This window comes from Podarcis cretensis (assembly GCF_951804945.1).
Source record: "Podarcis cretensis genome assembly, chromosome: 1".
NCBI lineage: Eukaryota > Metazoa > Chordata > Lepidosauria > Squamata > Lacertidae > Podarcis > Podarcis cretensis.
The window spans coordinates 13,922,966-13,939,111 of record NC_137170.1 but is presented as its reverse complement, the minus strand read 5'-3'; the positions used below and the strand labels follow the sequence as shown (position 1 = coordinate 13,939,111).

General features: G+C 49.9%; 2 long non-coding RNA genes across 6 annotated transcripts in view; one reads left to right on the top strand and one right to left on the bottom strand.

The window, feature by feature from the left end:
- Positions 1-10,600, bottom strand: part of LOC307208694 — a 284,653-nt gene extending 274,053 nt beyond the window's left edge. For 2 of the 5 annotated variants that reach the window (XR_013835212.1, XR_013835213.1), the window contains exons 1-2: positions 9,307-9,542; positions 8,808-8,881 (exon numbers count right to left, since the gene is read on the bottom strand). This is a non-coding gene — a long non-coding RNA (uncharacterized lncRNA). Of the gene's footprint in view, positions 1-7,971; positions 8,006-8,807; positions 8,882-9,306; positions 9,642-10,482 lie in introns of those variants that run through there. The other 3 variants (XR_013835210.1, XR_013835211.1, XR_013835209.1) reach the window with 3 other exon arrangements.
- A 1,013-nt stretch (positions 10,601-11,613) lies between these two features.
- On the top strand, positions 11,614-15,799 carry LOC307208855. The gene is made up of 2 exons (XR_013835253.1): positions 11,614-12,634; positions 15,525-15,799. It is a non-coding gene; the product is annotated as an uncharacterized lncRNA (long non-coding RNA).
- The last annotated feature ends 347 nt before the right edge of the window (positions 15,800-16,146 follow it).

Genomic DNA, 16,146 nt, shown 5'->3' with positions numbered 1-16,146 from the left:
CTGTGAAGGAGAGGCCCTGCCCAGAGAGAAAGAACTGTGCGGTGCCTCTTCAGCGACGCACCTGTCATGTGATGGCGGAGGAGGAACAGAAGGATCTCCTTCTGTTCCTTCTCCAGCTCCGCTGAAGGGGCGCTGCACAGAGAGAGAGAAATGCGCAGCACCCCTTCAGCGACGCACCTATCATGCGAAGCCGGAGGAGGAACAGAAGAGACTCCTTCTGTTTCTCCTCTGGCTTTGTGGGTTCTGGAAGCTGGAGGAGGAACAGAAGGGTCTCCTTCTGTTCCTTCTCCAGCTTTACTAAAGGGGCACTGTGCAATTCTTCCTCTCTGCGCATTGCCTCTCCTGTGAAGGAGAGGAGCTGCACAGAGAGAGAACTGCGCAGCTCCCCTTCAACGTTGCACCAGTCATGCGAAGCCGGAAGAGGAACAGAAGGGACTCCTGTTACTACTCCAGCTTTGCTGAAGAGAAGCTGCACAGTTTTCCGAGGGAGTACTGCGCAGTGCCCCTTCAGCGACATGCCTGTTCTGGCTTCTGCCTTAGCCGTGCACAGCCTCTTCAGGCAGGGGGAGCCTTCATCTTGCTGTCCTGAAGGGGCTTGGCGCGGTTATCAGAGAAGCCAGAAAAGCCACACGGTATCCCAGAAGCCAGATCCCTCTTGCAGTTCTGGCTTTTGGGATTCAGAATAATTTTTTCTTGTTTTCCTCCTCCCAAAACTAGGTGCGCCTTATGGTCTGCTGCGTCTTTTGGAGCGAAAAATACGGTATTCCTTTTCTTCTGGTGCAATCAACTCATGGGAATGAGAGCAGGCTCATCCACTCACGGGAAGAGCAGCCTTTACTCCTCTCATGGAGGGAAGAGCCCCCTTCCTTAATAGAGGGAGCAACCTCCTCCTCTCATGGGAAGAGCTATTCCTTTTCTCCTGGTGCAACTCAGGGGAATAACAGCCCACCTTCACTCACGGGGAGAGCTGCCTCCTTCTCAACCGAGTCGAGCAGCCTCATCCTCTCAAGGGAAGAGCAGCCTTTACTCCTCTCATGGAGGGAAGAGCCCCCTTCCTTAATAGAGAGAGCAACCTCCTCCTCTCATGGGAAGAGCTATTCCTTTTCTCCTGGTGCAACTCAGGGGAATAACAGCCCACCTTCACTCACGGGGAGAGCTGCCTCCTTCTCAACCGAGTCGAGCAGCCTCATCCACTCACGGGAAGAGCAGCCTTTACTCCTCTCATGGAGGGAAGAGCCCCCTTCCTTAATAGAGGGAGCAACCTCCTCCTCTCATGGGAAGAGCTATTCCTTTTCTCCTGGTGCAACTCATGGGAATAACAGCCCACCTTCACTCACGGGGAGAGCTGCCTCCTTCTCAACCGAGTCGAGCAGCCTCATCCTCTCAAGGGAAGAGCAGCCTTTACTCCTCTCATGGAGGGAAGAGCCCCCTTCCTTAATAGAGGGAGCAACCTCCTCCTCTCATGGGAAGAGCTATTCCTTTTCTCCTGGTGCAACTCATGGGAATAACAGCCCACCTTCACTCACGGGGAGAGCTGCCTCCTTCTCAACCGAGTCGAGCAGCCTCATCCTCTCAAGGGAAGAGCAGCCTTTACTCCTCTCATGGAGGGAAGAGCCCCCTTCCTTAATAGAGGGAGCAACCTCCTCCTCTCATGGGAAGAGCTATTCCTTTTCTCCTGGTGCAAGCAACTCATGGGAATAACAGCCCACCTTCACTCACGGGGAGAGCTGCCTCCTTCTCAACCGAGTCGAGCAGCCTCATCCTCTCAAGGGAAGAGCAGCCTTTACTCCTCTCATGGAGGGAAGAGCCCCCTTCCTTAATAGAGAGAGCAACCTCCTCCTCTCATGGGAAGAGCTATTCCTGTTCTCCTGGTGCAACTCAGGGGAATAACAGCCCACCTTCACTCACGGGGAGAGCTGCCTCCTTCTCAACCGAGTCGAGCAGCCTCATCCTCTCAAGGGAAGAGCAGCCTTTACTCCTCTCATGGAGGGAAGAGCCCCCTTCCTTAATAGAGGGAGCAACCTCCTCCTCTCATGGGAAGAGCTATTCCTTTTCTCCTGGTGCAAGCAACTCATGGGAATAACAGCCCACCTTCACTCACGGGGAGAGCTGCCTCCTTCTCAACCGAGTCGAGCAGCCTCATCCTCTCAAGGGAAGAGCAGCCTTTACTCCTCTCATGGAGGGAAGAGCCCCCTTCCTTAATAGAGGGAGCAACCTCCTCCTCTCATGGGAAGAGCTATTCCTTTTCTCCTGGTGCAAGCAACTCAGGGGAATAACAGCCCACCTTCACTCACGGGGAGAGCTGCCTCCTTCTCAACCGAGTCGAGCAGCCTCATCCTCTCAAGGGAAGAGCAGCCTTTACTCCTCTCATGGAGGGAAGAGCCCCCTTCCTTAATAGAGGGAGCAACCTCCTCCTCTCATGGGAAGAGCTATTCCTTTTCTCCTGGTGCAACTCATGGGAATAACAGCCCACCTTCACTCACGGGGAGAGCTGCCTCCTTCTCAACCGAGTTGAGCAGCCTCATCCTCTCAAGGGAAGAGCAGCCTTTACTCCTCTCATGGAGGGAAGAGCCCCCTTCCTTAATAGAGGGAGCAACCTCCTCTTCTCATGGGAAGAGCTATTCCTTTTCTCCTGGTGCAACTCAAGGGAATAACAGCCCACCTTCACTCACGGGGAGAGCTGCCTCCTTCTCAACCGAGTCGAGCAGCCTCATCCACTCACGGGAAGAGCAGCCTTTACTCTTCTCATGGAGGGAAGAGCCCCCTTCCTTAATAGAGGGAGCAACCTTCTCCTCTCATGGGAAGAGCTATTCCTTTTCTCCTGGTGCAACTCATGGGAATAACAGCCCACCTTCACTCACGGGGAGAGCTGCCTCCTTCTCAACCGAGTCGAGCAGCCTCATCCTCTCAAGGGAAGAGCAGCCTTTACTCCTCTCATGGAGGGAAGAGCCCCCTTCCTTAATAGAGGGAGCAACCTCCTCCTCTCATGGGAAGAGCTATTCCTTTTCTCCTGGTGCAACTCATGGGAATAACAGCCCACCTTCACTCACGGGGAGAGCTGCCTCCTTCTCAACCGAGTTGAGCAGCCTCATCCTCTCAAGGGAAGAGCAGCCTTTACTCCTCTCATGGAGGGAAGAGCCCCCTTCCTTAATAGAGGGAGCAACCTCCTCTTCTCATGGGAAGAGCTATTCCTTTTCTCCTGGTGCAACTCAGGGGAATAACAGCCCACCTTCACTCACGGGGAGAGCTGCCTCCTTCTCAACCGAGTCGAGCAGCCTCATCCACTCACGGGAAGAGCAGCCTTTACTCCTCTCATGGAGGGAAGAGCCCCCTTCCTTAATAGAGGGAGCAACCTCCTCCTCTCATGGGAAGAGCTATTCCTTTTCTCCTGGTGCAACTCATGGGAATAACAGCCCACCATCACTCACTGTTGGACTTTACATTCTTGGAAGAGTTTGAATTCCAACAGATATTGGGGTAGTTGAAGTCACCCATGGCTACTCTATATCTCCTTTTATAATCTGCTGTAGGAAGGCATCACCCACGTCTTCAGTTTGGCTTGGTGGTCTCTTGCCGACATCCACAGGAAAGTCACTGTTTTTTCTCTCTCCTCCAGTTTTCATCCAAATACTCTCAATACGCCTTCCAGGCTTCAGGTCATGGATTTCTTCACATATAGTGCTACTACTCCTCTCTTCCTGCTTGGTCAATTCTTCTGTACAGGTTTTACCCCTCAATTTCTACATTCCGGTCATGAGTCTCATTCCTCCAGGTTTCAGTAATGTCTGTTAGATCATATTTGCTATCCTCTATTTAGAGTAGGAATTGCTTCACTTGTTTTCTGTTCTCTGTACATTAGTAGAGAGACAACTGAAACCACAAGTCATTCTCTCCAGGTGTTTGCTTCTTGAAATTTCTTGTCCTTTTAACAGGTTTCTGTAGTATCACATCTGATTCCTGTGCATGAGTGAAGCTCTTATCCCCAGTACCAGGTGCCTCCCTCTTGTCTGTAGTGTTGTATCCCTCATCCTCAGGATTTAGTTTAAAGCTCTGCTGATCAGGTTCCTGAGCCTCTTTGCTAAGACCTTCTTGCCAATGGCTGTGAGGTGCAATCCATCTCTTGCCAGAGGTCCTTCTTCAAGGAAGCAGAGACCATGGTCCAAGAAGCAAAACCTTTTCAGACAACTCCACCTGTGCATCCAGTGCTTTATTTCCAGTATTTCCCACTCTCTTCGTGGGCCACAATCCTTCAACAGGAAAGAGTCATGAAACAAATTGTCTGTTCCCCAAGACCCTTCGGCTTTCTGTGCAGCGTCTGATAGTCCCTTGCTGTATGCTGGATGCCATGCCTGGCAGTATTGTTTGTGCCCTGATGATTCAGAAGGAAGGGATTGTGGTCAGTGGTCTCTATAATACTTGGCCACTTCTCTGTCACATCGTGAATCCTTGCAGCTGGAAGACAGCATACCCCCTGGGACACCCTGTTACCTTCACCAACTGCTGCCTCTGTCCCTCTCAGCAGGGAGTCACCAATTACCACCAAACGTCTCCTCCTCTTCTGGCCAGTGGCAGCAATTCTTCTGCAAACTCTGCCAGCTCAGTGACACACCACAGCTCCAAACTGTCCTTTTGTGCGTCTCCTCCTTCCAGCGGTTCGTTTCCTGCAGTGGGTGATCTTCCTTCTCCCTTGGGGCACTCCACTTCAGTTGCTGTTGCAGGAGACTTCGCTCTTTTCTAACGAGATATTCCTCGTCTTGTTGAGTAGTCGGGCTTCAACTTGCTGGACCTTCTCTTCCAGCAAGGCAACCAGCTTGCACTTACTGCAGGTGTAGTTTGACGCATTCTCAGGAAAGAAGACCATTATGGCACAGGCATTGCAGGGCATTGCAGGAGCTGCCTTGCTGTTCATATGTCTTGGTCTCCTCAAAATGCCCTCGCAAATGGGATTTACATAGTTAATCTGTTATTCCTGGGTTGGGCACTGCTTCCCTTTTGGGTGAAGACAGAGGCGAAGTAGGTGTTGGATAGTTCTGTCTTCTTTCTGTCACCTAACAGCTTTTTCCATCTTCTCCATGCAGATGAGCTTCTACTTCTTTGTTCTTCCTCTTACTTTGAACATAGGCAAAGAAAGCTTTATTATTATTTTTATTTCTTGCAAGTATGAACCCTTTCTGAGCTTTGGCATGCCTGACCTTTTCCCTGCAACTGTTGCTACTCATGTATCCTCTTCCTTCATGATTTCCCCTTTCTTCCATTTCTCATTTATGCCCTCAGCTCATCTGTAACCTCCTTACAATGTTGTGTAGTGGTTAAGAGCGGTGGACTCGTAATCTGGTGAACCGGGTTCGCGTCTCCGCTCCTCCACATGCAGCTGCTGGGTGACCTTGGGCTAGTCACACTTCTTTGAAGTCTCTCAGCCTCACTCACCTCACAGAGTGTTTGTTGTGGGGGAGGAAGGGAAAAGGAGATTGTATGCCGCTTAGGGCAGTGATAAAGTGGGATATCAAATCCAAACTTCTTCTTCTTCTTCTTCTTCCCTATGCAGCCACATGGGTTTCTTTGGAGGCCTGCCACTTTTCATTCTGCCTGCAATTATCTGCATTTTTGCCTTCAACATTTTACCTTTAAGAAACTCCCATCCACCTTGGACTCCCTTTTCTTTGAGTATTTCTGACCATTCAATCTCATCCAATAGTTCCTGAAGCTTTTTGAAATCAGCCTTCTTGAAGTCCAGAGGGCATGCCCAACTACACTCTGCTTTCCCTTGAAACCCAGGAGCACACAATCACTTCCTCCCAAGTCTCTTGGTGCTTCCAACTCATCAATCAGTTCCTCTGTGTTGGTGAGGACCAGGTCCAAGAGAGAGGATTCCCTTGCTGCTGCTGCTTCCAGCTTCTGGGAAATGAAATTGTCAGTGAGGCAATGCAGAAATCTGTTGGACTTTATATTCTTGGAAGTAGTTGGGGTAGTTGAAGTCTCCCATGGCTACTATGTTGTATACAGTGGTACCTCGGGTTAAGAACTTAATTCGTTCCAGAGGTCCATTCTTAACCTGAAACTGTTCTTAACCTGAAATACCACTTTAGCTAATGGGGCCTCCCGCTGCTGCCACCGCACCACCGCCGTGCAATTTCTGTTCTCACCCTGAAGTAAAGTTCTGAACCCAAGGTACTATTTCTGGGTTAGTGGAGTCTGTAACCTGAAGCGTCTGTAACCCAAGGTACCACTGTATCTCCTTTTAGATTCTTTGGTGATCTGCTCTAGGAAGGCATCACCCACGTCTTCAGTTTGGCTTGGTGGTCTTTTGCAGACATCCACAGAAAGTCACTGTTTTCTCTCCTCTAGTTTTCATCCATATACTCTCAATACGCCTTCCAGGCTTCAGGTCATAGATTTCTTCACAAGTGTACACATCCTTTACATATAGTGCTACTCCTCCTCTCTTCCTGCTTGGTCTATTGCTTCTAAACAGGTTTTATCCCTCAATTTATACATTCCAGTCATGAGTCTCAGTCCATCCGGTTTCAGTAATGTCTGTTAGATCATATTTGTCATCCTGGATTTGCTTCACTTGTTTTCTGTTCTCTGTACATTAGTAGAGAGACAACTGAAACCACAAGTCTTTCTCGACACGTGTTTCCTTCTTGGAGTTTCTTGTCCTTTTAACAGGTTTCTGTAGTACCACATCTGATTCCTGTGCATTTATAAATTTTGTATTAAACATAAATCATACACAATCAAATTCTGAGATCCTCATTCTCCCCCCACCCCCACCCCACCTGAGGGGTCCCAGCCTGCACAGGATTCCCCACCTCCAGAACCAGCTGAGCCGGGGCTTGAGCCTGAAGGGTCCTCACCTGTGCTGGATCCTCAGGTGCAGGCACCAGCTGAGTTTGCTCTGGCTCCTGAGGTGATGGAGGACCCATTGCCTGCAGGTGCTCCACTCTCAGCCCCGTCAGGGGAAGAGGAGGTTGCCTCTGGGTCTGGTAACCCTCCAGCCTCTCCTGAGCTACAGAGGCTCAGGGCAGAGAGGCAGAGGGAACTAAGTTCCCGCAGGAGGAGTGCTCGCCTCCAGGCCAGGAGAGGTGAGTCACCTGAGGATTGGGGCTGCCCTATGGCTTCAGGCAGATAAAAGCCGGCCAGCCCTAGTCCCAAGTTGTGGGAGCAACATTGTTGGTTGCTAGTTCCTGCCTGAACCCTGTCCTGCTTTCCTGCCTGAGCTCCTGACCCACCCTGGCTCTCTGCTTGCATGCCTGTCCCTGACTTCACCCGACTCCCTGCCCTGCACTTCAGCTTCTACAGACTGCCTCCTTGTTGCACCTTTGACCACGGACTGGACTTGGACCTTGCCTCTCGGGTAACCCACGGGACCAGCAGAAAACCATTGAAAGGAGTTGGCGTACTAAACACTTTGACCTAAGATGTTTGGCTGTCTGGTGGGGGGACAGCAAAGTGCACCCCTTCTCAGAACCAGATTTAGGGTGGTGTGGGGCAGATTCCCTGCACAGAGTGCCACGTTGAGGGGGTGCAAAATTGAGAAGGTGCGTAACTTAGAAGATCCATTTGGGGATGCCAAAGTTTGGCCTCCCACAGTGTGGGGAAATAGATCTTTTGGGCCTGATTTGTTAGTCTGTATAAGAAACTGCTGGGATTCTTGAATACTGAAGCTAAGCACAGGTGTCCCTTATTAGGCCTTCAAGGTTAAGACTAATGAGAGTCGGGTGATGGGAGAGGCAAGTGCTCATTATCTGGAAAGTTCTACCAATTAAGCCCTATGATTGGTCATACCAGGTCTCATGATTCCGGTCAATTTTGCTTAAACTCGGGGTTTGGGCTATTGTACGACAGCTGTGGGGATGCAATGGAGGCTACAAAGCATGCCTTCAATGAAGCCTTCACTACCACCAGGCAAGCTCAATGATGAGCCCTCACCAGTGTTTGGTTGCATTCACTTACCTTCCACTTACCTTCTCTGACGAAAATAGAGACATCCAGTTGTATTTTTCTAGAAAAAAGAGGGGCCGGGACGCAGCATGAAACTTCCCTCGTTCTCTGAAAGGGTCCGGAAATGAGTTCCGGTGAGTTCTGGCCAGAAAAAAAGCCCCAGGGGAAGCCTTACTCCATTCCCTCCGACATTTCTCCAATGACCTATCAACATTCCCTCCAGAATTTCTCTGAAAAAGCAGGACATTCCGGGAGAAACCGGGACAGCTTTTGTAAATCCGGAACCACCCCAGGAAAATAGTGTATGCATTTAAGTACCTCCCAATTGGTTTCCGCACCCTAGACCCTGAAATATGTAAATGTGGCATATTTGTGTGTGATGCCTGAGCATGGGAGGCAGTTAGTGCTGGCAGGAGCCAAAGGATGTTTCTGCTGCAGCTGATGACCCCAGGATCAAACATGCCATCCACAGAGGAGGGAATGCCTTTCTGTGGACTGTCCTTTAAGAACCCTCCTTGTGCTTCAGTCCAAGTCCCTTCATCCCCCCCCCACCCACACAAACCAAAGGCAGCAAATGTCTTTGAACAAGACCTCTTACTGGGGGGGCACTGTACTTGGACTTCTGTCATGCTGCTTGTGAGCTCCTGGGAGAACAGACCACAGGTCTAACTGAGCCATCTTGGGCTTGAACCATCTGTCAATGGTTATTGTGGTGCTCTGCTCCAATTGTCCCTCTAGGGGGCTTGGGAGGGAATCTCGCCTCCTGCTTCCAACCCACCCATGTGGAAGCAGCAGCCTGTTCCAGCTACAGAACAGGGATCTAGCCTGGGTGGACTCTGGTTGAGCAAAGGAAGTGGACTTACTGTGATTCTTCTTGAACATGCACTGGTGGAAGAGAACAGTCAGGACGCCCAGGAACGGCAGGTGAGAGGCAGTTCTGCACAAAGAGGGCAGAAAAGAGGGGAATGTCAGGAAAAGGGCAAAATGCCAATCTCAGCAAGGTCTGGAAAATGAGCTAACGTGTGTGTGTGTGTGTGTGTGTGTGTTTTAAGTATTGGGTTCTGCCAGTGTGGTGTAGTGGTTAAGAGCGGTAGACTCGTAATCTGGGGAACCGGGTTCGCGTCTCCACTCCTCCACATGCAGCTGCTGGGTGACCTTGGGCCAGTCACACTTCTTTGAAGTCTCTCAGCCCCGCTCACCTCACAGAGTGTTTGTTGTGGGGGAGGAAGGGAAAGGAGAATGTTAGCCGCTTTGAGACTCCTTCGGGTAGTGATAAAGCGGGATATCAAATCCAAACTCTTCTTCTTCTTCTTCAATTCTTGGTACCACAATTTAAGAAGGATACTGATAAACTGAATTTACCTGGTTTTACCATCGGTAGAACCCACCAAAACAGCCCCACATTGTGCAACCGGGTAGCTGAGGTGGATTTTGGGCAGTGTGCCCAGTTCCTCCACATTGGGCGCTGAGCCTAGGAGATGCCACAGGGCATCGTAGTGAACTGAGCACAATGGAGGCCGAGAGATGGGGCACACTGTTGAATGTTGGCCTTGCTTGCACAGGGTGCCGCTGAAATGGGAAAGACCAAGGTCCGCCTCTGAGGGGAGGCAGAAATCCTCCCTGCTGGCTTTCAGGTGAACCAAAGACAGTTAACTGAAGGAGTCTCTGCTGCCAACTGATCTCAGAATCAGTTCAAAGCAAGCATCTGGTTGCCAGGGAAACAAGAGGATTCCACAGGATTCCACATCCCTCTGTGGAGCCACAGCCTGGCCAAGGACTGGCCAATGGACTCTGGGCTCCAGGACTGCTCTGTCTCCCAGGCCCTTGTCACCCCTTGAAGGGAGATTGAGCCACAGGCTCAGAAACCAACAATTGGGGAGGGGGAGTATGAAAGGGAAGGACATGGGAACAAGTAGCAAGGAGATTGTGATTTAAATGCCCTTTTACAATAAATAAAACCTCCTGCCCGTCCTCAGGGATGCTCAGTAATGGTGAGGAATGAGGAACTGAGCTTTTTAGGGGAGTGGGGGACAAGCCCTTGTCTTAACAAATCCCTGCTGTCAACTTCTTCATCCTGCTGCTCTCCAGATGTTAAGCCAAGCAGAATGAAGAAAGGGATGGGAAGGTTGCAGCGTTTTAGTTGCAGGAAAAAGCGAGGAAGAGGCAACAGGACAGACCTTTGCAAAATGATGCCCAGCATGGAGAAAGTGCACAGAGAAAGTCTTTCTCCCATTTTCGTGACACCAAAAGCTGAATTTTGGAAGATACACAAGGTCATTGCTCAGACCGCTTTCAACTGTCATGGCTTCCCCCAAAGTATACTGGGAATGGTGGTTTGTTAAGAATGCAGGGAGTTGTTAGGAAAGGTGACGAAAGCAGTTTCTTTGCCAACACTGGGCCTAAACCCTGATTGAAATGGAACTAGAAAGTCAATGGAGACTCAATTGAGGCAGCAAAGCATGCCTTCAATGCAGCCTTCACTAACACCAGATAAACTCAATGATGAGCCCACCCCAGTGTTTGGTTGCATTCACTTACCCTCCAACATTTCTCTGATGAAAACAGAGACATCCAGTGCTATTCTTCTAGGAAAAAGGGTGCCAGAACTCACCATGAACACCTCCCTGGTTCTCTGAGAGGGTCCGGAACTGAGTTCCAGTGAAAGAAGTCCCAGGAGAAGCCTCACGCCACTCCCTCCAACATCTCTCTGATGATACTAGGGCCCTATCAACATTCCCTCCAAAATTTCTCTGAAGAAGCAGGACATTCTGGCATCAAATGAAAAACCAGGATGGCTTCTGTGAATCCGGAACCATCCCAGGAAAATAGTGTCTGCATTGAGCTGGATATTTCTCCCTGATGCATTCAAGTCATCTCCCAATTGGTTTCCGCACCCTAGACTCTGAAGCATGTGAATGTGGCATATTTGTGTGAGATGCCTGAGCATGGGAGGCAGTTAGTGCTGGCAGGAGCCAAAGGATGTTTCTGCTGCAGCTGATGACCCTAGGATCAAGCAGGCCATCCAGAGAGGAGGGAATCCCTTTCTGTGGGTTGTCCTTTAAGAACCCTCCTTGTGCTTCAGTCCAAGCCCCTCCATTCTCCCTCACATAAACGCACCAAAGGCAGCAGATGTCTCTGGACCAGACCTGTTCCTGGGGGGCGCTGTACTGGGATTTCTGTCATGCTGCTTGTGAGCTCCTGGGAGACCAGACCACAGGTCTAACTGAGCCACCTTGGGCTTGACCCAACTGCCAAGGGCTCTTGTGGTGTTCTGCTCCAATTGCGCCTCTGGGGGGCTTGGGGGGAATCTCGCCTCCTGGTTCCAACCCACCCATGTGGAAGCAGCAACCTGTTCCAGCTACAGGGACCTGGTCTGGGTGGACTGTGGTTGAGCAAAGGAAGTGGACTTACTGTGGTTCTTCTTGAACATGCACTGATATAAGAGAACAGTCAGGACGCCCAGGAACGGCAGGTGAGAGGCAGTTCTGCACAAAGAGGGCAGAAAAGAGGGGAATGTCAGGAAAAGGGCAAAAGTGCCAATCTCAGCAAAGTCTGGAAAATGAGCTGTGTGTGTGTGTTTTAAGTATTGGGTTCTACCTTCTCAGGTCTACCTGGGAGGGCAGTTCAATTCTTGGTACCACAATTTAAGAAGGATATTGATAAACTGACTTTACCTTCTATAGAACCCATCGAAATAGACCCACATTGTGCAACCGTGGAGCCGAGGCAGATTTTGAGCAGTTTGCCCAGTTCCTCCACACTGGGCGCTGAGCCTAGGGGATGCTGCAGGGCGTCGTAGTGAATTGAGCACAATGGAGGGCGAGAGATGGGGGGACACTATTGAATGTTGGCCTTGCACAGGGTGCTGCTGAAATGGGAAAGACCAAGGTTGGCCTCTGAGGGGAGGCAGAAGTCCTCCCTGCTGGCTTTCAGGTGAACCAAAGACAGTTAACTGAAGGAGTCTGTGCTGCCAACTGAATCAGTTCAAAGCAGGCATCTGGTTGCCAGGGAAACAAGAGAATTCCACAGGATTCCACATCCCTCTGTGGAGCCACAGCCTGGCCAAGGACTGGCCAATGGACTCTGGGCTCCAGGACTGCTCCGTCTCCCAGGCCCTTGTCACCCCTTGAAGGGAGATTGAGTCACAGGCTCGGAAACCAACAATTGGAGAGGGGGAGTATGAAAGGGAGGGACATGGGAACAAGCAGCAAGGAGATTGTGATTTAAATGCCCTTTTACAATAAATAAAACCTCCTGCCCGTCCTCAGGGATGCTCAGTAATGGTGAGGAATGAGGAACTGAGCTTTTTAGGGGAGTGGGGGACAAGCCCTTGTCTTAACAAATCCCTGCTGTCAACCTCTTCATCCTGCTGCTCTCCAGATGTTAAGCCAAGCAGAATGAACAAAGGGATGGGAAGGTTGCAGCATTTTAGTTGCAGGAAAAAGCGAGGAAGAGGCAACAGGACAGACCTTTGCAAAATGATGCCCAGCATGGAGAAAGTGCACAGAGAAAAGTCTTTTTCCCATTTTCGTGACACCAAAAGCTGAATTTTGGAAGATACACGAGAGAGAAAAGAACATTCTTCTTTGGACAGTGCAATGGTAAACAGTGAAACTCTCTCCTTCAGGAGGCAGTGATGGCCAACAACTTGGATGGCTTTGAAAAGGGATCAGAAAAGTTCATGGAGGAGGCTATGGAGGGCTACTACCCAGAATGACTATGTTGTTCCTCCATAGTTGGAGGCCACAATGCTTTTGAAGACCATAGGAAGGGGGAGAGCTATTGTGCTGGGATCCTGCTTGTGGCTTCCCATTAGGGCATGTGCTTGGCCACTGTAAAAACAGGAAGTTGGATTAGATGGGCCACTGGCCTGATTCAGTGGGCTGCCATCATTACCCCAGAACTTTGGGCATTCTGGCTGCTGGGATTTGTTGTCTGACAACATCTGGAGGGCACCAGGATGAGGAAGACCAGATTATTTTAATTCCAGCTACCTGGAACCAAACTCACACAAACACACAATGAAAACGGCCCGTATCAAGTATCAAGGTCATTGCTCAGACTGCTTTCAACTGTCATGGCTTCCCCCAAAGAATACTGGGAATGGTGGTTTGTTTAAACCCTGTTGTTAAACAGAGACATCCAGTGCTATTCTTCTAGGAAAAAAGATGCCGGAACTCACCATGAACACCTCCCTCCTTCTCTGAGAGGGTCCGGAACTGAGTCCCAGGAGAAGCCTCACTCCACTCCCCCAACATCTCTCCGATGATAATAGGGATGTGTCAACATTCCCTCCAAGATTTATCTGAAGAAGCAGGACATTCTGGTATTAAATGAGAAACTGGGATGGCTTCTGTAAATCTGGAACCATCCCAGGAAAATAGTGTATTCATTGAGCTGGATATTTCTCCCAGATGCATTCAAGTCATTTCTCAATTGGTTTCCGCACCCTAGACTCTGAAGCATGTAAATGTGGCATATTTGTGTGAGATGCCTGAGCATGGGAGGCAGTTAGTGCTGGCAGGAGCGAAAGGATGTTTCTGTTGCAGCTGATGACCCTAGGATCAAGCAGGCCATACAGAGAGGAGGGAATCCCTTTCTGTGGGTTGTCCTTTAAGAACCCTCCTTGTGCTTCAGTCCAAGCCCCTCCATTCTCCCTCACATAAACGCCCCAAAAGCAGGAGATGTCTCTGAACCAGACCTGTTCCTGGGAAGCGCTGCACTGGGACTCCTGTCATGCTGCTTGTGAGCCCCTGGGAGAACAGGCCACAGGTCTAGCTGAGCCACCTAGGGCTTGACCCAACTGCAAAGGGTTATTGTGGTGCTCTGCTCCAATTGTCCCTCTGGGGGGTTTGGGAGGGAATCCCGCCTCCTGCTCCCAACCCACCCATGTGGAAGCAGCAGCTTGCTCCAGCTACAGAACAGGGATCTAGTCTGGGTGGACTCTGGTTGAGCAAAGAAAGTGGAAGTGCTCAACCGAAACAGCCCCACATTCTGCAACTGGGGAGCTAAGGCAGATTTGGGGCAGTGTGCCCAGTTCCTCCACACTGGGTGCTGAGCCTAGGGGATGCCACAGGGCAACATAGTCAATGGGTGGACTCTAGTCTGGGTGGACTCTGGTTGAGCAAAGGAAGCGGACTTACTGTGGTTCTTGAACATGCGCTGGTGGAAGGGAACAGTCAGGACGCCCAGAAACGTATTTCTGAGAATTTAAGAGGCAGTTCTGCACAAAGAGGGCAGAAAGGAGGGGAATGTCAGGAAAAGGCCAAAGTGCCAATCCCAGCAGGGTCTGGAAAATGAGCTAACGTGTGTGTGTGTTGTTTTTGTTTGTGCGTTTTTGTGTGTTTTAAGTATTGGGTTTTACCTTCCCAGGTCGACCTGGGATGGCAGTTCAATTCTTGGTACCACAATTTAAGAAGGATATTGATAAAACTGACTTTACCTGACTTTACCTTCTGTGGAATCCACTGAAACAGCCCCAGATTGTGCAACTGGGGAGCTGAGGCAGATTTTGGGCAGTGTGCCCAGTTCCTCCACACCGGGTACTGAGCCTAGGGGATGCCACAGGGCATCGTAGTCAACTGAGCACAATGGAGGGTGAGAGATGGGGGGACACTGTTGAATGTTGGCCTTGCACAGGGTGCTGCTGAAATGGGAAAGACCAAGATCAGCCTCTGAGGGGAGGCAGAAGCTTTCCCCTCAGGTGAAAGCTGGCTTTCAGGTGAACCAAAGACAGTTAACTGAAGGAGTCTGTGCTGCCAACTGAATCAGTTCAAAGCAGGCATCTGGTTGCCAGAGAAACAAGAGAATTGCACAGTATTCCGCATCCCTTTGTGGAGCCAGAGCCTGGCCAAGGACTGGCCTATGGACTTTGGGCTCCAGGACTGCTCTGTCTCACCCTTTGGCATCTTCAGGCTGCTGCTAAGCCCATCTTTGTGACTTCACAGTAGCCACCCAGATGCCTCTTCTGGGAAGCTGAGAAAGCAACAGCGGCAGCAGAGTTGCCCCCATTTGTGATTCCCAGTAGCAACCAAAAACTCCAAAACCAATAGTGGGAGGAACAAGCTGACAGTGGAAGGCTGCAGAGACAGCAGCAAGGAGGATGACGTTTAAATGCCCCTTTACAATAAATAAAATAAAATCTGCATGTCCTCCTTAGCGGATGCTCAGTAAGGGTGTGGAATGAGTAGTTGAGCTTTTTAGGGGAGTGGGAGGCAAGCCCTGGTCTGAACTGGTCCCTACTGTAGCCTTTTTCAACCGGCTGCTCTCCAGACGTTACATCAAGCAGAATGAACAAAAGGATGGGAAGTTTGCAGCGTTTGGGACTTTCTTATTTGAGAGAAACAGCAAGGAGGTGGCAACATGACAGATCTTTGTAGAATCACGCAAAACATGGAGAAAGTGAATAGAGAAAAGTCTTTCTCCCCATTTTGCAACACTAGAACACACGGACATCGAATGAAGCTGAATGTTAGACGAGACGGGATGGAGAACATTCTTCTTTGGGCAGTGTGTAGTTAACCTGCGGAACTCTCTGCCTCAGGAAGCAGTGATGGCCAACAGAAAAGTTCATGGAGGAGGCTATGGAGGGCTATTAGTCATGATGGCAGACCCTCCAAGTTGTCAGCAGTTTCATTCTCTCCCGTTGCTGGGTGTGTGTGTGAGACTACTAGATCACATGCTCTGTGTTTTGCATTCCATTCTTTGGAAGCATGAGAACAGAAGAAACTGTGTGCCACTTCCGCTCTTTGTTCTTTGTACTTTCTGTTTTTGTTGTTCTTTCTCAGGAGGAGAAGAGACACGCCATGATTACTCTGTTCTTTATTTTGTTCCTGTAAATAAATCACTAAACTCAGGTGCCATGCGTCCTCAGTCTTAGCTTCTGCTAAACTCTGCTGTTTACTATGTGCATGCATTTTCAGATGCATGTCGTGCTTGGACGTCCAGAGGAGTGAATGCATTTCGTACGTTATTTTCACTAATACATGTGCCTTTTTATGCTTTACACACTTTACCCTAATATATGCATTTTGTACCCATTGCTTGACTGGAGAACTGCACTGCAAAATTCAGAGGAGGATAAATTTTGAAGGATGGTTGTGTTTGGATTCGTATATTATTTCAGAAACTGCAAATTAGGTAGGTTCACTTCTAAATGCGAACTGGAGTGAATTTCTCCCCTAGTTCTATTTGGCCTTGAGA